Source organism: Sebastes umbrosus, chromosome 16 (genome assembly GCF_015220745.1).
Source record: "Sebastes umbrosus isolate fSebUmb1 chromosome 16, fSebUmb1.pri, whole genome shotgun sequence".
In the NCBI taxonomy this organism is placed as follows: Eukaryota; Metazoa; Chordata; class Actinopteri; order Perciformes; family Sebastidae; genus Sebastes; species Sebastes umbrosus.
Window position 1 is genome coordinate 10,020,749 of NC_051284.1, and position 24,038 is coordinate 10,044,786.

Below are 24,038 nucleotides of genomic sequence, written 5' to 3' on the forward strand. Positions count from 1 at the left end.
TAACTCCCATCTGTTTCTCCAAACTGGAGGTGTGCCGACCGTCATCTACTGTAGGTAATACACTGACTATGGATAAGTACCTCATATAACCCCAATTCAAAACATCCCTATCCCTAAACTATCCCTTTAAAGCTTCTGCTTTGTCCCGGCCCATCATACAGTAGATGATGATGAGTAGACAGACAGTAGGCTCTATCTGTGTGTAATGGGATGAATAGGTCTGTCGGCGCGCCAATGAATACTGCTGTCTCTTTTTATGGGGAGTCCACTGTGATGAATAAATGTCCTCGCCGCCATCCTGAGAGGATTCCTCCCGTTAAAGAACAGCAAAGGAGCACCTTGGTACTGCGGTGTAACAAGCATTAGAAGGGAAATACCCCGCAGTTCACAATGTGCAGATGTTGTTTTCCTAGCCTGGGGCAGCACAGTCAGCAATGTATGCATTTGTTGAGATAACACTTTCCTTAAAGCCTGTGAACATATACTGATGTTTCTTCATACTGTAAAACACTGAGTGGAATACTCTTGTGAGATGCAATAAGAAAGAGGCAAATCAGAGATACATTTTTAAGGTTTGAGACAATTAAATTGTGGATTGTGCAAAAAAAACTCTGCAAGGCAATAAAGAATAATGTAGTTGATAGTTTGTACATTCGTTTGGTTTTAAACATCTGTTATATTCCCTGAAAATTAACATGTGGCTGTCGCAGTTGCACTAAAATATTTTCCAACTCATAGCAGAGAAGAGGCAGCTGCAGGTTATGTTCACTAACAGAGGCCAAACTGTCTGAGGGCAAAAGCAAAAACATATTTCAAGGCTGTTGGTGGCATCAGAGTGGACTAAGATTAATAGCATTTCAAAAGAGAAAAATAGTGCATTTGAGAGTGCTCCTATGAATATGTTACTGAACTATTTTTATAAAGTGCTGACCATCTCTATCGGAAACAAGATATTAAAGGAAGCTATCTCAGGACAAAAATATCTATCTAAATTTAACATTGAATGTGATACTAAGGGATAGATTTTGGAGTGCCGCTTTCACTTAATGCGTGTACACCATCCGAGTGTCATTAGTACAGCTGGGTGTCGTTTAAAAAATTACTAGTACCAATACCAGTACCCATAAAGTGTGCAGGCAGGCAATTAAGGCTGTATGGATTGTAACTGCTGTGGTAGTGAGCCAATCACATGTAGCAATAAATCAAGGAACGCTCGCGGGGATTGGCTGCGAGCAAAACAGTCATCTTTTCTAAATCTTGGCACAAAAAGGATCGATTGCAGGTATTGTTTGAATCAGAGAAGTTTCGATACTACTCGGTACTGGGTTGTACCGATACCCAGCCCTACTCATTAGCTCCTGGTTTACCAAGGTAGCAGCTAATTACACAGTCAGCAGCTGGAGCTATACCTCCTATAGGTGCATTCTGTGAGTGAAGCTTTAAAGGTGCAGTTCTGTCGATTTACAGCATCTGAAATCAGCTAGCTCAGAAAAGAAATGGAAATTGTCATGTTGAATTAATTTGATTCCAAAACATTCAATGTGCCGCCATAAAACTTTTATTGAGGAAACTATATTGGTGCCTTTTAATATAGAGACGTATAATGACATAATCCTTACTTCTGGAAAGTTTTGTAAGTAGGAGCCATTGAACAAACTTCTAAGGAAATAAAGAGATAGAGTTACAAACTTTAAATATAAATATGAGGCTACAGCCAGCAGTTGGTTAGCTTGGGGGGAAACAGCTATCGTGGCTCCATCCAAAAGTAACATTACCAGCACCTCTAAAGGTCAATAACATGTTATATCTAGTTTGTTTAATCCATAAAAAACGAACTGTAAAGACGACAATTAGCTGTTTTATGGGGTTTATGTGTCGGACTATTTCTTGGCTCCAAACAGTTGCTGGGCAACAAGCGGATACTCTGGGAAGTTTCTGGTCATGGCCCAGGAGTAGAAGCACATAACCCCTCATAAAAAAACAAAGAATCATCATCTCATTATAACGCTACGCCAGAAAGAAAATAAGCCTATTTCCTAAAATGTGAAATTATTTCTTTAAATCTGTAGAACACAGCCTACACATTGGTGTAAAAACACAGACACACAAAGACTGCCAAACCTCGGGTTATATAAAGGTCATAGCCATTTTATACGAGGTGGCTTATCAAAAGATGATTGTCCCCCAGTGATTTGGAAATTATTGGATAAATGGAGTAAAGCTGGACTTAATCAAGATTGAACTTGTAGTTCCCCATAGGATGAGCTCGGGAGGAGGTCCGCATGGAAACATGTGATATACTATCTTTTTATTGGCCTCATTACTATTTATTTATTACACCCTATTAATTCTCACTCATTTATCACATCACATGTCGCCCCAACCACCAGAGCAAAAGCTTTGGCCGGCCTCCATTTTTGGGGCCTAATCTTAATTAGAAACCGTTGTAGGGGAGATTGGGGTATGAAAGAAATAGAGGGAGAGAAGAGGAGGGAGGGGAGCGACGGAAAGAGAAAAGAGACAGAGGGATGACAACATAATATATCAAATATGAGCATATCCGTTAAAACCAGACAAGCAGCAAATCACTCATCCTCCAGCTCTCTCTGTTCTCAATCGCTCTATTCTTCAATAGGAGTGCAGCTGCATCCTGGACTGAATAACACATTTTATAGGCCTGGCAGTGTATGTGTGTTAATATATATATATCATATATAGAAGGACACGGTCAAAGGTCATCCAGTCAGTAAAGGTCAGAGAGGAAGCCCTGTTTCGCGATATGATGGGGGCTTGCACCGGTGCGAACCCGATTAGGTGCTGAATGCTCGGGACAGACAGCAACGTAAACAGAGATTAGAGCTGGGAGAGACCCCCAGCATGTCGGCACCAAACCAAGGGGAAGGGCAGCGGCCACAGACACCATGACGGGTACGGAGGCCAGGAATGTCAGCATGTGGTTTGGGCTGATACTGGACTTTTAACCTAAGCAGCATTCATTTGACTCTTAATGTCATTCAGCGTTAGTTTCCTATCATAGATGAAAACTAAAAATATTTGTTGACAACCTTACCATGAAGCAGGCCACCACGCTAACATTTAAGGAAAGCCAATGTTGACATTATCAAGGGCTGTGGATAATGGCTGTTTTTGGTGTTTACCAGTAGGAATCAGTGCAGTATTAATAAAGGCAGTCAATCGTCAGAATCATTTCACAGATGTTTCCTAAACCTGCAATTACTGATATTTTAGTCACTTTGGGGCAGCGGAAACAAGCCGTTAACACAACACCGACATCAAACCGTTTTACTGAACAGTTATTAACACATCCAGCAGTTACAAAGCTGCATTATAATTTTTTTTTTTGCTGAAAAACACCACCAGCTGCAGCAGAAATCAACACTGTGTGAACGGAGAGAGTGAACCACAGAAGGTCATGTGGACCGGAAAACCAAAACAATAAGCTGAAAGACATTAAAATGCTCCATAGATCTGAGGGGAACTACAGACTCAAGTGTGTGTGGGTTTATCATCACAAGTGACGACTGTCACATACAACTAATCACCTGACTGTGTTATAAATATTATGCAAAATATATATCAATATAAAAATAACAATTATAGCCATTTTAAAGTAATATTACTTAATACAACGTTTTAGCTGCTCTACTCAAGAAAGTGAATTTTAATCTGAATGAGCCTGCAGGTATGAATATTGTATTTATTCAGAAAAGTGACCGGCATTAATAAGTTAATAAACTTTCCAATGAATGACAACAACACCTACAACCATCGGAACTGAACACATCAAAGATGTTGACAACTATAGCCTCAAAATGTCTTTAATGTTTGTTGACTATAATAAGACAAAACCAGCAATAATCAAATTACTAAAATTTGGCCAAACGTATACATTTTTAATCAAAAGATTCAAATTAAATCAAAAGTAGGTGCCAACCTATCCCACACCACAGTGATGTACGATATAATTTCCCTCACCAGCTTCAGGGTTTTTAAATCTGTAAAATTTATAATGAAACCTGCTTCACATTAAAGATGCAGTGGATGTGGCGGTATCTAGTGGTGAGGTTGCAGATTGCAACCAACTGAACCCTCTCCCGTGTGCCAAGCATGTAGGAGAACTATGGTGGCCAATGCGAAAACGCGAATGACCCTCTCTAGAGCCAGTTGTTGCAAAAGTAGCATAGGTCATTTGGAGCAGAAAAAGTGTGTGGAGTGTGTGTGTACGTGGGAAGTGAGTGGTGAAGTAAGAGAGAGAGAGCTGTGGCGACAGCAACGAGTAACATTATCGACTCCAACCCAAACAAGTTAACAGTGTTTATATAAACGTCTCATTCTAAAGTAACAAAAACACAATGATTCTTATTTTCAGGTGATTATACACTAAAGAAAACATACTTATTAATACTATATTCCATCTCTGCCAATAGATCCCCCAAAATGTTACACACTGGTTCTTTAAGTCGCTCCTAACCAAAACCTCATCTTTTTTTTGTAGGACTTTCACTGGAGAGATTTAGTGGCACGGGACGGCCCATAGGATAATAAATTCATTTAGAAATGATTTGGGTGCGTGCATTTGTTTAATGATATAGGTGTGTCAGATAGAGAAAGGCTTTAGGACAGCTTTAGAGCAAACATCAGACATATAAATGAGCTTTTTATGAGCGTGTGACAGTATCACACAGCTTTAACATGACTGTGTGTGTAATGATGTGTGTGTTAGGGAGGGGTCTCCTCAATCTCCTGTTTCATATTACTCTCAGACCTTTATGAGATCATGCCTCAGCCACACTGTAGATACGATCGTGACTGACAGATCTTGTTGCGCAAAAAGGAAAACACCATTTAAGATCCATGTTTTTAAATCAAACTGTTATTCCACTACACGAGCTATAGCCCGGCTTAACAGCCGCTGACATTCAATCACACTCCCTTTAATGGAAGAGAATTTGAGCGCTAAGCTAACGCGGCCCCCGTCTCGCCCTGACGAACGCACGCCGCAGCAGCTTGTGTTAGCCGCCATCTGCTTTGAATTGTGAACAGTTGAGACAGGGCCGTGGTCAGGGGAGGCTTGGGTCTCATCTGGATCCAATAGGTGATGAGAGGAAACTGAGCCATCCTGAAAAGCGCCTGAGGGCCTGATGCCAGAAATGGTCAGCGAGGGACGTTCAGGGGGGAGTCAGGGGGTCACTTTCATAACACTGACGTACTGTAAGCCTGACATGTTACTGTATGACATATTAAACAAGTCCTCTTGAGTCCAAATATTGATAATCAACTGTATTGTCAGCTTACAGACTCTTTTAGTGCCAACATCATGATTACGTCACGGTGTTAGCTGGAGGCAAAACAAAGGAAAGACCGGAGGCACCAACGAATCACCTCAGAGTAGTGCGCTGAAGTTACACATTGAAAATGTCATCTTTGCTATGTTATTTGGGTGCCAGAATCGATATTACATACATTTGAGATGACAAACTGTGATTTGAGGCTCTAGTGAACTACGATATCGGGGAAGCGCTTCAGAGATGGAGAGAAAATGTTGCTAACGGTTTAGCTTAGCCTTCTGCTAACCGTAGCCGCCACGAGTGCTGCAGCGGCGAGCTCACCGCTCATGCAGAAGGCTAAGCTATTAGAGAGATAGAGAGAAAAGGTTACTAGTAGTTTAGCCTTCTGCTAACCGCAGCCAAAGGCTCACAGAAGGATAAACTATCAGCTACATTTTCTCTCCATCTCTGAAACGCTCGCTGATATTGTAAGACTTTTTTTGATAAGTCACTCAGTCTTAACACTAACACTCGCGGTCCCCTGTGAGTGACTGATTGTAGGCCTACATATTAACAGAAACTCGTATTTTCTTCAACCATTGTTAAAAAAAACATGCCAACAAAACTTGCTAGCCGTCGTTAGCTAACTTGTTCGGGGAATTATTCTGCCTCCACCTACACTCAGTCCACCAAACATACGTCATGTTTACTAACAGAAAATATAACTTCAATATAACTTGTCTGTAGGCCTATGTGCAATATTGCCCTCTGCTCATCTCATTAACAAAGAGCTCACTGCAGGAAAAACAATATCACCGCTACAATAGAGTGAACACATCGCCAAATTAATTTGCTGTCTGGTTTATAGAATAGATTCACAGTTTAATAGGCGGCTAGAATAAACACTCTCCTCTTCTTTTCAACAACAAGTTATCCACAGCTCTGTGCCAACTAATTTCCCTCTTTAATGGCCATTGCTGTGGAAATGAACAAATAGGCATCAGGAGACGGGGACAGTGGCCACTGCACAGCCTCATCAGCGGGGTATGCTATTCATCAGTCGAAAAAAAGTTCATCTCCATTAGTCAGCATTACCCTGCTGCCTCAGCTGAGTCCATAGAGTAATGGCCCATAGACACAGCCCATTCACAGTCATTACCAAAGGCAGCTCACCCAGGACCGTGGTGCAGTACCTCACTCGGTAGCTGGCGGCGTGCCACGGAAACAGATAGGGCTCTTATCCGAACCTGCCAAGCTTACCTGTCACATCATATCCGAGGCATCATCTTTCTGACATCCATTCACACTTTGTGGAATGGCACACACTCTGAGTTATGTGATTATACATTTAAAATAGTGGGGATAAAAAATGTACAGCACATCCATCCACATGTATGGATGTGGATGTGGATGTGGATGTGGATGGATAGGCAGTGCAGGAGGTCACAGTGTTGTTTCGCAGGCTCCACTCCATCAGCTTGTGACCGTCGGGGGCAGCGAGCTCTGCTGTCGCTGCTGCTGCTGGGACAGAGGAAGAAAACATTCCTGGCAGGTCAAAGGTCAAACGCCCCGCTTCCTGCATGCTGGGATTGGAGGAGCGTGAAGGGGAAGAGGAGTGGGAGGGACGTCGGTTGGATATTTGGCACAGCTGTCACCGTGTCCCTGTCTTCCACTCTCCTCTCCACCCATCCTGCCCTCCTCCTTCTTCTTTCTCCTCGCCTGGATAAATTAGCTGGGGTGAGCTGAAGGGGTTTGGGTATTGTGAGTATCCTCTTTCTGCCTTCTGATCTCCCAGCAGCATCAATCACTCGCTAGGTTTTCCTCGGCTTGATCTACTTCAGGTTCCACCTCGTCACCTCCCAGGTCCTCCTCCATGGTTGCTGTTTCTCACAGGGCCTCCCGGTGCCGTCCAATCCCCCCGCTGAGCTGCTGCGGATGGAGGTGATTTACTGGTGGCCCCTGTGTTTGTTTTCCCTTCCCCTGCTGTTGGTTCTGCTAAGCACCCTGCTTAGCTACTTAGCTGCCGAGGGGTGCCTTTGTGTGTGTGTGTGTGTGTGTGTATATGTTTCACTGGCCTCCCACCCATGAGCGAGCCCTTGGGTATATGTGACTTATTTACATTAAACTTAAGCATTGGCATTTCCAAAACGCTCAAAGTGGGAGGTATTCATGTTGTATTGAAAAAGCCTGTTCCGATAGAGGATCCATGGAGCGTGACAAATTCGATTTTGCTGACAAAGCTGGCTCGCAAACTCCAACGGTAGACCTGAGGCTGCGCCCATGTGTCAGCCATAGAGTACCAGTCGTCTATTAGATGTGCTAATGTCATCATTTGACACATGCTGCCCTAAAAAGGCAGGTGGCGAGGGCATGACCTCCATCAGGGGGGGAACATATACACTCACAAACACCACACACCGACATTGGTATGAATGTAAGCGCTCTATCTGTTACACACAGAGATAAACACAGCCACCGCTGTCATTACCCAGTGTTCATCTAATTGGCCCCGTAACCGGAGGGGAGGGGCTGTGAGGTCACGCTGCTCTCTCTCTCTCTGGCCGCCCATTACTCGCTCAGTTAAGCCCGGCGCCGCGTGGCGTGGCCTGTGGAAGGCTGTGGATACACTTGTCACTGAGACAGCCTAATTAGAAGCAGCCGTCCAGCGCATGACCCCCCCAGCTGACACCACCTGAGAGGCAGAGCTCAGGCCCACCTGTTCCCTGTGGACTCCTCATCCAGAACTGTTATTGATGTTCAGTACGGTTGAAATCTGATTAATGGATTCTTATTGATGCAGTACTGACATATTTATAAGTTATATCTAATGGATTTATTAATGCTCATAAATGATTTTAATGTTTTAAAGATGATAAGTCATTAAAGATGACCTATAATGCTTTTGTGCTTTTCCCCTTTGCTTTAGTGTGTTATATAGTTTTTTTGTGCATGTAAAAGTTCTGCAAAGTTACAAAGCCCTAAGTCCACGCCAAAGGGAGTTACTCTCCCCTCTCCCCACAGAAACACAGCTCCTGAACTGTCTGAAACGCCTTGCTTCAAGTCCAGCCTTTTCTTCCGTAACATGGTGATGTCATCAAGTAACACATTTGCATGTTACCTGCCTAGCGGCTAATTTGGCTAGCCCTCAAACAAAGCTGGTTAGAGCAGAGCTGGAGTGTAATCCCAAGAGTTTGGTTCAGTTCAAGTATGCACATGAAAATAATGGGTCCTCTTTAATAAGAACAGCACTTGGTATGACAGACAGGAAGTGAGGATTTGCTGCATTTCTCTGTTTTTTATCACTGTAAACTGAATATCTCTGCATTTTGGTGTATTGTTCAGATGAAACAAGACATTCGAAGATGTCACCTTGGACTCTAAGGAATTGCGATGAGCATTTTATTTTTTTATTATTCTTTGACATTTCGCAGACTAAACGATTAATCGAGAAATCAAGAAAATAAAAGCCAGATTAATCAATAATGAAAATAACAATAGGTGCAGCTCTAAAAGGTTATTACTTTTCTCCCTTCACAAGCCATTGGACATACAGTTACAGAGACAGTGTGAAGGATTTGGCGGCATCTAGTGGTGTGGTTGCAGATTGCAACCAACTGAGTACCTCTCCACTCACTCCTCCTTTTCCAAGACTGTGGTAACGTGAGCCGCTGAGTGCAAAACTGTGGTAACACCGGTCACCTCGCTCAGAGGCCATCCTTACCATAATAACACTACTTTAGGAGCAACAGAAGTCAGACAGCGGCTGGCGGTACCACGGTTTTGCACTCTGCGGCTCAAGTCACCGCAGTTTCACAAGTGTGTTGGACAAAAAAAACGTGAAAGGCTCTCTCTAGAGCCAGTGTTTGATTTGTCTGTTCTGCACTACTGTAGAAACATGGTGGAGTCTGTGAAGAGGACCCGCTCCCTGTGTAGATATGAAGGGCTCATTCTAAGCTAACAAAAACACAACGATTCTTAGTTTCAGTTGATTATACACTAACGAAAACAACGTTATGAATATTATATTCCATTTCTGCTAATAGATCCCCTGAAATGCTGCACACTGTTCCTTTAAAATGTTAGACAATCAGTAATAATGGATAATCTTCTGTTTAATTAATAATCTTCAATCAAACATAGATACAAATAATACTAATATTAATTCTACTGCTTCGGTGGTTTGATTTACGTTGAGATTGAAGGTTCATTCTATTTCATTTAATTTTTACATTTTATGTCAACATGGAGAAGTCCTTAAAATTATCAGAAAAAATGGGAATATTAGCTGGGCCATCTGCCGATCTACGATCAAAAGCTCCAGAACAGCTAGTAATGGACATTGTGATGAGTTTACCAATTAATTCAAGTTGTTCTCTGAAGAGAAGGACCAAAGAAAGTTGCAGTTGTGAATGTTCCTGCGTGATGAATTAAAAAGCTACAAAGGAAAAATCAGTCAAAAGGAATTTTGTTCATCATTGATCTATAAAGCATCATAAATGATCAATTCACCAATAATAAAGCTAGTGGTTACATCCTGTTCATTTATAAAGTTAGAAAGTGGTAATGTAGACTAAACTAAACTGCAGAGCAGAAGAATTTGAGTGCTGTACAAATACTCTCCCACTCTGAACATGCATCTCTTCTGTCAGACACAACAGCGACTCGAGGCAGCAGCAGTAGACTCCACTCTACTTTGCATCAGAGCATTGTTTTTTAAAAGCCTGAACCCTCATCCAGCCTTTGATTCCCTGACGGCAAACGTTACATTATATGGGGCACGGACGGTCAAACTAGCTCCCGCCGTACAGAGCCGCACTCCGAGGACCGCCAATTACTGATGCATGAGTCATTTCTAAAGGAGCACTTTGAAATAATGCCAAACATGAAAAACTTTCCCCCTGCTCGGTGGAGCGCACTCGATGCAGACGCACTGATGCATGTGGGGTTAAACTTGTCTCTGTTTTTTGGGGTTGGCTGGGTGAGACACAGGAAGTGGGGGCTGGCTCTGGCAGCGAGTCAGCTTTGTGTAAACGCTGCGACGTGCGCTCACATGCCAGCAGTCAAACATACATTCCAGCGTTGAGAGGAATGCAAACAGGAAAACACACTTATGATGCCGACGCATGTGAAGCATTCATGTGCGAACTCAATTTACATAAACGCACGCTCCCTAAAGACCTGCATATACTGCCTCTAATTGTTTTTCTTCCTCCTTCATTCATCTCCCTTTTTACAATCACACTCACTCTGAGACTTCACGGGGACATTCAAGGTCTCACCTCCTCCACAATCCTTTGCTTTGCATCGTCACTCGCCTCTTCTAAAAGAGTACGAGGCGGACACAAAGAAAAACGAGGCAGTTATTTTGTTTTTGCACATGAGCAGGGTACTTTTGGATTTCGACGCAGATGTTAAAAGGTCACACAGGAGCGCGCAGACTGATGGTAAACATGGGAAAAGCCAAAGAGGACGGCAACTTAATTGCACTGTCATACTGCTTTTCACCCCTCTGATGTTGCTTTATATCGAAGTCTGCTCAAAGTCTGCTCTCTCTTTCTCCCTTTTCTTTTGTGTCTGTCTGCTCCACAGATGCTGCTCCGCTTGATGTGATGTGACTTTTATTAAAGTCCAGCCTTCAGGACTGGTTGATGGGAGGAAAGATGGTACGATGGTAAGAGTAAGAGGAAGCGGGGGAGGGGAGAGGAGAGTAAAGGAAGGTGGTCAAACAGCCAATCTTTTCTTGTGTTTCCAGAAGGATGGGGGAAAGGAAGGGAGAAAAAAAGGAGAAAAAAAGGAGGAGAGCACCGGTGTCAGATACGAATCTGGCACCAAAGAGGAGGACAGAGAAAAAGAGGTTTTAAGATAATAAGACTGAAGAAGAGGGAAAGAAGACATCTAATTCTTAAATACAAGAAGCTGAAAATAGGAGGTGCGTTTAAGCCTCCCTGCGTTATTGATGAGCCTGTCGAGGCCACTCTTCGTCAGGTTGTGGGAAGCAAGAGGGGGGGAGGGGAGGAGAGACGGAGGGGTGAGGTGAGAGGACGGGTTCGACTCGAGGTCTGCTGAGCCTTAAAGCGCTTTCCCGAATAGCGGGGAGTAACGAACAGAGACAGGAAAGAAGAGGAAAAGGGACAGAGGAGTGGAAGCCAGACAGAAAGCCAGACTAAAAGATGGAGGGAGAGGAAGGAGGAGTGAGATTAAAAACGAGAAAATAATAATCGTGTTTGAGGGATTTGAAAAAAAAAACTAGATAAAATCTGACGTGGCAGCCCTCAACCATGTAATATGTTATGGATCCCCCCCCCCCCTATACATGTCATTTATTTTTATGTGCATTCATAAGCATCTCCACAAACTGAATAACCTCTGATTTTCTGCTGTCTGGGGTTTACATTCAAGCCAACACCGGAGTGTGTGTGACTCCGCCGATGCTCGCCACAGAAAACTGAGTCATCCCTTCAGCCAGTTGGCTCGTCCTGCATGACCGAGAGGAACGGCAGTCCGGCGATCTGCCTGTCAGATTCAAACATGACCGTGATTATTCTTCCCCAGCGCAATCCAATTCCGTTGCGTGCAACTGGGAAATATGTGACCTATTTATTTTTTTTTGTTTTGTTTTACCCCCCACACCCATCCCTATCTCCCTCCTCTCCCCCTCTTCTTTAGCTTGATATTTAGGTCACACGAGGACAGGGTTTTCCAGGCAGAGGCCGAGAGCTTACTGTCCACTTGCTCCCCCCCAACCCCCGATATGTAATTGAAAACATACAAATGGATTAGCTGGAGAGAGTTCAATGCCGGTGGGGTCTGTTGGGTTTGGAGTGGCCGGTGGATTCGGACCCTCTAATACCACAGAGAGGAGGGAGGAGGGGAGGAAGGGAGGAAGGGAGGGGGGCGAGGATGATGGACAGATCCAGGGATTTAGGTTCTTGTGAGACCAGTATTAAAATCAACATGTCCTCAGAGGAAAACATGCAAACACACAGAGGCAGATAGATGCACACACACACACACATACAAACACACACACCTGCCTCTTAATAGCCGATATGATTGATACTGGCTGATGGCAATAATGCCAGATTACCACAGAGAAAGTCCTGATGCCACTTTCTGTCTAGAAGGCTAGTTCGCCATTTTTGGGAAGCACACTTATTCCCTTTCTTGCTGAGAGTTAGATGAGAAGATTGATACCACCGTCTGTTAAATGTGAAACTACAGCCAGCAGCCAGTATGCTGAGCTTAGCTTAGCTTTAAAGTCCCAGTGAAATGGATGTTGGAGCATCTTTAGCTTCTGTCCTGTGACGTGTTTCCCAGTGAGTATTTGAGCGATGTGCAGTCACAAGAGGGATTTAAAACAAATCCTTCGCATTTGATTGGACTGCTAAAAACGTAGGCGGGGTTTAGAGATTAGCGCGATAAACAGGACTTTCAACCAGAAGACTGGTGTTCATGTCCCAAAGTTGAGTTATTTTGAAGTTACATTAGTGATATTTGTGATGTGTTTTCCATACTTGTTACGTTGTTTATGTAAGTTTTTTTACTTAGTTTACATTCTTATTTTAAAAAGGACCTATTATGCTTTTATGTTTCCTTTCCTTTAGTGCGTTATATAGTTTTTTGTGCAGGTTAATTTGTCTGTTAAGTTACAAAGCTCAAAGTCCACACCAAAGGGAGTTACTCTCCCCCACAGAAACACTGATCCTGAACTGCCTGAAACACCTCGCTTGAAGTCTCGCCTTTTCTTCCGTAACGTGGTGATGTCACTAAGTAACACATTTGCATAATACCTGCATAGCAGCTAGTTTGGCACGCCTTCACACAAAGCTAGTTAGAGCAGAGTCCCAAGGGTTTGTTTCGGTTCTTGGGGTGGGGGCAGGAGCTCAAACAGAGCGTTTCAGACAGAGGTTGAAAAAGGGTGCTGCAGCACAGCGGTAGAAACCCAAAATACATGCATCTGCAATATATGCACCTGGAAATAGCAAAATAGGTCCTCTTTAAACCCAACCGTGCTGTTTTTCCTAAACCTAAGTGGTTTTCTTGCCTAAACCTAACTGCAGCCGTTATTTTATCAGCGCGTGCTTGCACCTTGTAACATGGTTTCTCGCTTATCTATGATATGCACCAACATCTTCTGATGTCCTTTTTCTAGCATTTCAACTCGGACATTGTAATCTCTATAGATGATTTTAGAAACAGCAGAGATTACAATGTCCTAGTTTACGTCCTAGATCACCCCTGTCTAGACACATTTAATGAACTGAAGCATGAAGTGATGTTCCGAAGCTGGATTTTTTGTTATTCTGCTCTTTTAGACTTTGTTTTCGCAATGTCGCCATGTTCCCAGATCTCAGCAGTTCGAGCACAAAAGTGACAAACAGAAGATGTTATTTGTTATAGTTGTTATAGTTGTAACAATCTGTAATTATTTACACTTTAAGGCCGGCGGATAAAGAGTTGGCTTCCTCCCTCTGGAGCATCTCTCTCTTCCTGACAGTCTGTCTCGTCCTCGCTGACACACTCACAAGGTCAGCCTCTGCTAATGTGTTGCTCAGCGCGCCACAGTTGGCTCGGAGATGGTTGTAAAAGCACTGACAACATGACCTTCTCCTTGACCGATGATGGTTCAGGGGGTCATTACTATGAGCTATCGGCTTGGCCGTCTGCAGGCGTTAAACTGTGGTTATACGTGGATGCAGACGCGCTTTTAGGATCGCCCGAGATCGATGGCGATAATGTTTCGAAAAACACTTGAAATAGAGTGTGTTTTTGTTGGAGTTGCACTCCGAAAATGGAAAAAATATGCTTTATAGGACGAAAAAAAAACAAGGTATAGAAGAGGGTGGAGCTATGGGGAGATGAGAGGGCAGAAGATGAGAGGAGAGAAGTAGTAGAGGAATACAAATGAGAGGAGAGGAGGAGGGGGATGAAGAGGAGAGAGAGAAGAGACGAGGCAGCGGAGGAAAGAGGGAGAAGACAAAGAGGAGAATACAGAGTGAAAGAGAGGTTTAGAGAGAGAGAGAGAGAGAGAGCAGCGTACTCGGCGAAGCAGCAGTCTCAGAGACTTGCCAGCACATCCGTGACCTAGATTCTCCGCTTCTCCCCAGATCCCTCTCCCTTATGAATGTTTGATTACGCCTCCAACAATAGCAGTATTTACACCAAACGCTTTTTAAATTATAATTCGGCTGCAGCGGAGGAAAGAGAGAAAAAAAAAAATCCAATCCATTCGAGGTGGCGGGGAAAATGGCAGAGAAATTGATTTGAGAATTCTCACCTCAGTGGAGAGGCAAGATTTGAGTCTCTTAAGACCAGACGGCGCTGATTGGTGCACAGTCGAGCTGTCTCGCAGACACACACACACACACACACACACACACACACACACAGAAATGAGCTTGTCTGCCAGAGAAAGACAAAAATTCACCTCCACTCATGCATGCACGTCCCCATTGCCGTTTGGAAATGAACCACCAGCGCACCAGACTGGCGTGCTGGTGAATTGGATGGATATGAAGAATTTTAAACCTGGATCTTGGTTCGATCGACCACCTTCCTCATCAAGGTGTGGCCGTCACCCCCTCACTCCCTCCCCCCCACCAACACCCACTGCATCCAAAAACCACATCTTGGCGCATCAGCCGTCGCCATGGCCACTGATAAACCTCTGTCGGTGTTGCCATGGCAACCATTCTGGGAAGTTAAGCCGACTGCCATGAGAGAGAGATAGAGACGAGTCATAGACACCAGACAACAAAATGGCGGCAAGATTAAACGGACGATTCTGGGCTAAGCCACGTTTATCAGGCCAGACAACAAAAGGATGCGGTGAAAGCACAAACGCACGTTATTTCTCCTACTTTTTCCACACATGCACACATGGGCATGGATACATAAACATGCACACCAAAGGCATACGCACACACACATACATATAGGCTACAGCAGCAGCAGAAGTTAATCCCATTCCAGTAACCAGAGAGAACTGGTTCAGAGTCGGTAATCTCCGAAAAGCCCAGTTTTTGGAAGCCGAGCGACATCCGGCTCCAAGTAGAACAAGCCAGACAGCCAGATAGTCGGCCATTACAGCCCTGTTTTTAAAATCGCCTGTTCAAAACGAGAAGGAAGAGCAACGTTTTAAATGAGGAATTGAGAAAGAGGGGGAAGAGATGCTGCAAGATAAATGTTCACAAAGTGAGCTGAAAACTTTGCAGACACATTTTCTACATGGGTTGTTTACTCTCAAACAACCCATGTACGCTCTCTCTCTGAAATGACCTGTGATTGGTCAAAGTCTCCCATCACAGGCTAGATTTTTTAAAGCCTGAAAACAGAGCCATGAGGAGGTGCAGAAGTCTAGTTTTCTCTCAGAACACTTGAATTACAATATGCTGAAAGGTTATTATGGATTTTTTTCCCAATGACGCCAAAAACTTGTTGCCTACTGAAGCTTTAGTTGGCTACATTCTGTTTAAACCTGGTATTTCTTTGAGCAGGCTACACTAATAGTATTAGTATTATACTATTGGTAGAATTAGATGCCAGTGGCGGCTGTGGAGGATTGTTTCCGACTCGTGTGATCCAAACATTTCCAGTAACACCAGAGCCTTGTAAAAACCAAAAGTCAAAATGTATGGAAAAAGATAAATGTAATCATTTCTAATATACACAACATGGTTTTATCTTAAGAAAATTTGTGCTTCAATCCATATTTGCCGCATACAGAGGGAGGCACGCACCTGTATTAACAGGACAGTCTAAATTACGTTTATATTTAATACACTGAATCAACTTATTCAAATTGAGGATTTTGTTTGAGGATTTGTAATTTTTTTAAAGGGTGATGACGTCAGAAAATATGGGTGTGGGGGCTCAGCTTTTCTTAGATATAAATTAGGTTGGAAACCACCGCTTTAATTATTATTAAAAATGTCCAGTTTTGGACCTTGAAAAACTGAATTCACTAGGTGTAGTGAATGTATTCTCCTTCTCCCCCTCCCTCACTCCCTTGCTCTCTGGCGGAGGCCTCATCCCCTCATCACCATAGTCTGGCTCGCTCCGTGGACCAAATCATTCTGTCTACCCCCTGCACCACAGTTGCCACGGAAACCCTGTGCGAGTGTGTGTGTGTGCGGTACTGCTGGGGGATTGGTTGCCGGGGGCTAGATGCTTTCCAATCAAACCTGTTACTGGGGGTGTGGGAGCCCCCCTCCGTGAAAAACAGGGCGAGAGGGGGAGAGAGGGCGCTGCCTGTTGGGGCAGACTGTGTTATCATGTTGTGGTGGTTTGGACAGCGTGGGGGACAGTGTGAGGGCAGGTAGAGCCACATTCACGGTGAAAGTGCATCTTTGTATTTCTGATATCAGGGAAGATTTAAATGGAAGATTTTTTTTTGTTACCCAGCATGCAGTATTGATCCAGTTCAGACAGTGGCTGTGTGAATCAGACAGATGTGGTGTGCATATCAATATGAGATTTACTGCAAAGCCAAAAATGTTTCTTTGCATGCAAGTACTACATCTGTTCCAGTCACAGCACAACATGACAACATGTTTGATGTCATCATGACCGCAGCAGAGCCCACTGGTTTGACGCGGACGATGATCTCGAAGCCAGGCGGCGCCGCGGTGCGATGGGACGTGGCCGGCGGAACCGTCCCCCCAACTGTTCCTCGCCTCCCAGCTGTCAGAGGCACGCAGAGCAACACGACGAGAGTGACGGGCGCGCTCGCTAGGACGCCACGCTTCATGGGCCCAGCGAGAGGGAGAAGCAGAGCAAGTCGCTTCCAGCTGTGCAGGTTGAGGTATTGCCGTGGTTGTCTGAGTGGGAGCCTGCTGGCAAAACTAATGCACCTGAACAAACCCGATGAGTGCACCGTGCTGATTTAACAGGGAAGTCATTCATACCTGGAGCCTGATAATTAGACCCAACTTCCATTTAGTTTCACTTCATTATTCAGTCTGACGCCGTGTCGTCGTAACCAGTAGAGAGTTATTTCAATTAAGTCTTTATTTCTATAGACTAATCTGCCAGATGATTTATGTATTGTGCTCCCCAAGTAAAGTACAAGTACCTCAAAGGTATGCTTCAGTACAGTACTTAAGTAAATGTACTTAGTTACATTCTAACACTGCAGTAATGGCGGCTTGTTTACTTCCACCTACAACCTGTGGTTGTCTGTGAGTCAGCCAACGACAACCTGCACAGCTGTGTTGACTCCATCTGCGCTTTCCGACATATTGAGTATATATATATATATATGAGTAAAGCGGGTTGTCCTTTAACCACATGTTTGGCAGTTCGATCCCCGCCTCCTACTGTCTGCACATCGAAGTGTCCTTGAGTGAGACACTAAACCCCAAGTTGTTCCCCAGGTGCTTTCTGGCAGCCCACTGCTCCTAAATGCTTAAGATGGGTTAAATGCAGAGGTCAAATTTCATGTATGCACCTGTATGTATATGACATATATAATACAGTTTTATACTGCCTACAAAGCTGTGATTGGTTGGACAAAGAGCACAATAACAGCCCTATTTAGATCACTGAAAAAAACTGAAGAAGTCGACAATGACTATCTTTACATGCACACTAATATTCCACTATTATTCCCAATAGGACAATATTCCAAATTTGATACTGATCATGTAAACAGCATATTTCGTTTGGATATTCTGAATTCAATTCAATTTATTTTTATACAGCGTCAAATCATGACAGAAGTTATCTCAAGAAGCTTTTCATATACAGGTCTAGACCGTACTCTATAATTAAGAGACCCAACAAGAGATCCCCCCATGAGCATGCATTGTTATGTGACAATGGCAAGAAAAAAATCCCCTTTAACGTGTAAAAACCTTGGGCAGGACCCGGCTCTCAGTGGACGGCCATCTGCCTTGACTGATTTATGTTTTTTTTCCAAATGGAGCATTTTCCGATTAGGACATGTGGGATATGCTGATATTACTCTGATTGTAAAGCATTCTTTGGACATGTATAAAGAGCAATCAGAATATGCATCTCAATTGGGGGTTTGCGCCACACAGCCTTTTGCCTGTTTACGATACGGCCAGCCAACTTTGTGCTTTGTACACAAACTAACCAGCCAACAGTTTGCAGAGATCCATGCCCAAAATAAATGAAAAAGAAACACACCTACTTTTAAACATTATGAAAGTCTTAGATATCAACAGGTTTTTGTATATATGTGCACATATCACAACGCCACCTTTTTCAAGAAGGTGGTTGAAGGAATGAAAGAATGAGGCTGTGTTCGCACGGTCAAACAAGTCCACCACCGTTGGAATTTTTTTTTTTTTAAAAACATGTTTTTGACGCAAAGAAGCAAAATGGCACAAGCGGCTCCTGCCGTTACACTTTTCTATATTTTGACGCAATAAACAACATGTTAGGGCATCGACCCCTGTCAAACACAGCCGAGAATGGCGTTGACGAGGGATTCACTGGCCCCGGTTATAAGGATGCCCTGAGCTCCTCAAAAGGACCAGATGATGATGTAAGAAAAGGGAAGAAGACAATTAGGTAGCTAAATGGGTTGTTTGTAGGTCAGCGTGAGGTCGCGGGGACGTGTTACGTTAATCGCAGTATGTATGGCTGCATGTAAATGGGAATATTAGTGGAAGGCAAAAAACTGAATATTTTGTGCTTGTAAACGTAGTCAGTGATTCAGAGGTCTCAAACGAGGCTAACATAACTGACCTGAGCCCACGACCTGGTGGGGGTTCCATGTCTTATCCTCTCAACATGGCTGCTTCACCCTGCTGAACATCCCAGTTCCTTGATTTGAGCTCAAACTGTCTGCCAGTTTATTTCAGGACATTTAGTGTTCCAAAGCAGCGGGCGGGTTGATGTTAATCTTATCTGAGATGTTCGTTATGATCATATGATGTTTGGTGCATTTTTACAGTCACAACCCTTACATCCTGTGTGACAATGCGGAGCTTGTGATGCTTCGCGCCCTAGGCCGAGCATCTGGAGGGCCCTCCAGGAGAAACTGTATGATGTGTCTGATTAACAGAGACTCTTTAAGACTAAGAGGAATCGAGTGGCTCTGGTCTAACTTTGTTCCTGTGGGCCATTAACAAAGACAGTCTGTCTGAATCTATGTCTGTGTCAGTCTCTTTCTCTTAGTGTACCTCTTCCCTCTCTATCTGATCCACTTTTTCTGCTTACTATACCAGGAGTTCTGCAGCCATCAATCTCTGCCTGTCTCCGTTTCTGTCGTATATGTCTTCCTCTCTTTGTCTCTCAACTCTGCTGTCTCCCGTCAGGCCTGCTGCCTCCAGATACCATATCTTCTCTTAATCTACTCCTGAATTACAGCAGAGCCAGCATCCCAGAGGGAGCGCTTTAGATTGCTTGCAGAGGAGAACGGGATAAAGAGGGAGAAATTGAGAGAATGAGGTTCAGCAGATTAGAGGGAGGAGATGCCATTTGCAACAAAAGATGTCTTAATGAGATGATTGATGTCGTGCAGGAGAACAAAAAAGACTTCATTGATCCTCGAGTCGGCGGAGGAAAATGCGACAAATTATCAAATGGCCTGAGAGAGATTGACAAGGAGAAAAAAGACGTATTGCATTTCAACTTTCCATTCATGTGCAAACCTGACAGCATCTTGGAAAATGAGACACCATTATCAAACTGATTGATCCGTGACACGCAACATGCAACTAACACACCTCCCTTCTCGCCGGGTGAGATGACGCAGGAGATAACTGCATTGTTTCTGTTCGTTCCGTCATAATCAGACACCGGGCTCCATCTCTCTGACATTCAGGAAAATTATGTTGCTAGGAGCAACCGCAGGAGGACGGTAGTGACGCTCTGACGCGTCTCTGTAGCACCTCGACTTGTTATCCCCCCACAATATCTATATTTATAACACTCAACTCTGGCAGGAGGACTCGTCAGACAGCTCTGCTGCATTAGAGAGCGATGATAAAAATCAACAACCACTCAGCAAATACTCATAGTAGAAAATAATAAAAAATAGTGGGTTGATAGAATCCAAAAACAGCCGCTAAGTGAAGTCCAACAGTGCCAGCGGAAATGCTTCGACAGCTGAGTTTTCTGCAGTGCCAGTATAAAGGCGTACAGCGTGGTGCAGCAGAAGATGCCAGCATGTCACTATACCATTTCCCTGCAGCCCTGGGGTCAGGTGTCAAATGTCTGTTCGCGACGTGTGAGTCACAGCGTGTTCAACAGAGGCAGGACTTGTCATAGCAGGAGGGCGCCCACGCAAACAACGGCGGCGGTGGATGGCACATCAATGAGCCCTCAGATCCCTCGATGGCCAGTTATTCTGCGGTATGACACAGGGGAAGTGGCAGGATTGATAAGCGTCAATCAAAAATGTCGCCGCGCGGCAGGAGAAGTGGCCGGGAATGTTCCTCTGAGACTTGCAAAGTGTCACTCCCGCTCCTCAGGCTAATATCTTTCAGTTATTGATATTGTCGCAGGGCCAGGAAACTGATCTGATCCAGGGTGTTACAGTAGTCCCCGTCTTTTCCAATCTGCTTCACCTCTGTCTTCCAGGGCCCGCAGTGGCCAGCCATGCCATATGGCTCTCTGCTTTGAGCCAGGGAGTCAAGGAACACCAAATTAATTCTACGCACTGAAGGATTAAATCGCCCCGGCCTCCATCACACTAAAGCCGGTGAAAAATGTGTTGCTTTCTTACAGTTTCCCAGGCGCAGACAGCTTTCTCGACTCTACATAGACACTTTAAATACTGTATATGTTGCAGATATTTAGATTAATCTATTAACTATTAAATTATAATTATATAATTATTCGCCACCTATTTTGATAATAGGTTTGAGTAATTTTAGAAAAAAAAGTCAAAATTCTCTGATTCCAGCTTCATAAAATGTGAATATTTTCTAGTTTCTTTACTCCTCTATTACAGTAAACTGAATATCTTTGAGTTGTGGACAAAACAAGACGTCATCTCGGGCTTTGGGAAACACTGATCGACATTTTTCAACATTTTCTGACACTTTATAGACTAAACAACTAATCGATTAATCAATAAAATAATCAACAGATTACTAGACAATGAAAATTCTCATTAGTTGCAGCCATAGACAAATAAATATATATATATATAGCCTACAGCCAAATGTACAAATTATCTTTAAAATATTGGACATGTAAATTTTAGGGACCTGGAATGTGCAAAAATAAATCTCAAGCAGGAATAGGAATTGCACATATTTTTGTCTCAATGAAAAACTGTTGCTCAAAACTTTATTCAAACATGCATATGTAACTGTGCCATAGGAAAATACTGCAATATTTTGTGCGCTTGCATATTTGTTCAGCTCCTGTTTGCCCTAAAATACAATTAGATCCAAACAGCAAACACCTAATGAAGTTACAGTTTCTGTCGTGTCAGGCTGATTTATGATGTTCGATGTTTATGATGCTGTTGAAAGAAAGTGTCACCAAGAATTTACATACAGAACAAATAGCGCCTGAGTGTCTGACAGCTTTTGATTCCACGTCCTAGAGGAGACGGGACAAAAACCTGTTGGTGCACCTTGAAGACTTCCGTCTTCTGAACAATTTTATCCCGAGGCAGTGTACGAAACCAGACAGTGAACGAAACCAGAGGTGTCTATGAAGTAAACAGGAGTATGGACAGGAGAAAGTCAGACCGTAGACTCATCAATCATTCTTAGAGGCCTTAGAGGTAATATTATAATGACTTATTAGAGCTCCTGTCTGTCTGCTGTCAGTCAGTTTAGATGTTCAGTACTGTACATGTGTGTTTTACGCAGAGGTGGAAAGAATACTAGAAAATTGTACTCAAGTAAGTACTGTTATTACTTTAAATACATTTTACTCAAGTAAAAAGTACTTGTGTAAAAAAATGTACTTAAGTAAAAGTAAAAAAGTAGGTCAGGTAAAATGTACTCTGAGTACTCTGTGTTGTTTTTTAAAAAGGGGAGGGGGTGATATATATGATACTGCTGTTAAATTAAAGGTCCCATATTATAAAAAAGTGAGATTTTCATGTTTTTTTATTATAAAGCAGGCTTAAGTCCTATATAAATACTGTGAAAGTATCGAAACACTCAATCCACAGGGAAATACAAACAGCCTGTATTCAGAAACTCTGCATTTGAAACAAGCTGTTAGGATTTCTGCCCATTCGTGATGTCACGAATATACAATATTTAGACCCTTTACACAATTTTAAACGCAAACATTCTGAATGTGTCCCAGTTTATTCCTGGTTTTAGTGTATGTGAATGTCATCAGCTGACAGGAAGTAATCATGGACCCAAGCTGTTGCCTGGCAACGCAATTCTGTTGCAATTCCGTCAAAATGCCCTAAAACGGAGCGTTTCAGACAGAGGGTAAATACAGTCATATTCAGGCTGACAGTATGAGGAAAATAAAGTTTCTTTAGAACATTACAGCATGTAAAGTTGTTCTAGTAGAAACACAAATTATAAGTATGAACCTGAAAATGAGCATAATATGGGACCTTTAATAACATCTTTAGGCTACAAAATATATTGCATTAATGTCAACTTATACACAGCATGGAACAGCCACAAGACCCCTTCAGTCCAAACCAACAGAACCAACAGCACTCTGCAGTCTGTGCATACAACTGATTATCAATTATACATACAGTATATAACCGCCTTCCTCAAAGTAGCTTCACAAGAATTAACTAGAAAAGAGACAAAACTCAACAGACAATTCAACAACAACGACCGACAATAAATAAAATGAGCTATGAAACACCAAAGCGCCTGAACCAACTGTAGAATAAAGCAGCAGCAAAGCAGACAACGTGGACATGTCGAAACAATATATACTCCAGCTGTCACAGCTACAAACACACATATCACAACAAAGCATAAACTGTGCACTCTTTACGCATCACGTAGCACAAACACCTGTTAACATTATCATGAGAGTTCAGTCAGTGTTGTTGTACTCACCTGTCTGAACGGCACCTGCAAGTCCTCCTCCAATCTGCTCCTGGTTCAACTTCTCACTCAACTTCTTAAGGTGCTCGCCTGGTGATGCATTACGTCAGTCATTAATTCAGATAGATGTGACATTTCCATTAACTATGCAGAGGTACAATAATGCAAATTTTAACCATACCTTGTAATGCTAGCTGTCTTCACACATTTACATTCTTCTTCTTCTTCTTCTTCTTCTTCTTCGGTGTTTTATGGCGGATGGCAAACAACTTGTTGCATTACTGCCACCAACTGGTGTGGAGCGTGGATCAGGATTCTAACAATTCACTAATCTAACAACTAAAGAAAATTGTTGCAGCTGCTGCATAAGCTGCTGTATAGTAAGTTATATAAGTATATATATATATAAGTAAGTAGTAGTAAAATTCCTGATTTAAAAAAAAAATACTCAATAAAGTACAAGTAGGCCTAGATAAAAAAAACAACAACTTTGATACAGTAACGAGAGTAGCCTAAATGTAATTTGTGACTTCCACCCTGGATTTTACATAATATTTACCAGTGGCACAGATGTACACTACAATAACATTATGTAACTTTTGTGTAAATGTGATGTTTAAGGTGATATTATGTAAAAGTCAAAGAGGAGAATCTGCATACGTAGAAGAGGGAAGACCAGGTGAACATCAATATTGGACAATTCTGCGACACTTTCTGTTTAAAGCATGGTTAGGGTTATGCAACTACAACACCTGGAAGTCCAGGGCAGTGTCCTAGAAAT

General features: G+C 43.0%; 1 long non-coding RNA gene across 2 annotated transcripts in view; it reads right to left on the bottom strand.

The window, feature by feature from the left end:
* LOC119475084 overlaps positions 1-24,038 on the bottom strand; it is a 71,067-nt gene that overhangs the window by 35,267 nt on the left and 11,762 nt on the right. The window contains exons 1-2 of one of the 2 annotated variants that reach the window (XR_005203717.1): positions 23,439-23,637; positions 23,270-23,347 (exon numbers count right to left, since the gene is read on the bottom strand). This is a non-coding gene — a long non-coding RNA (uncharacterized LOC119475084). Of the gene's footprint in view, positions 1-23,269; positions 23,348-23,438; positions 23,638-24,038 lie in introns of those variants that run through there. The other variant, XR_005203719.1, reaches the window with a different exon arrangement.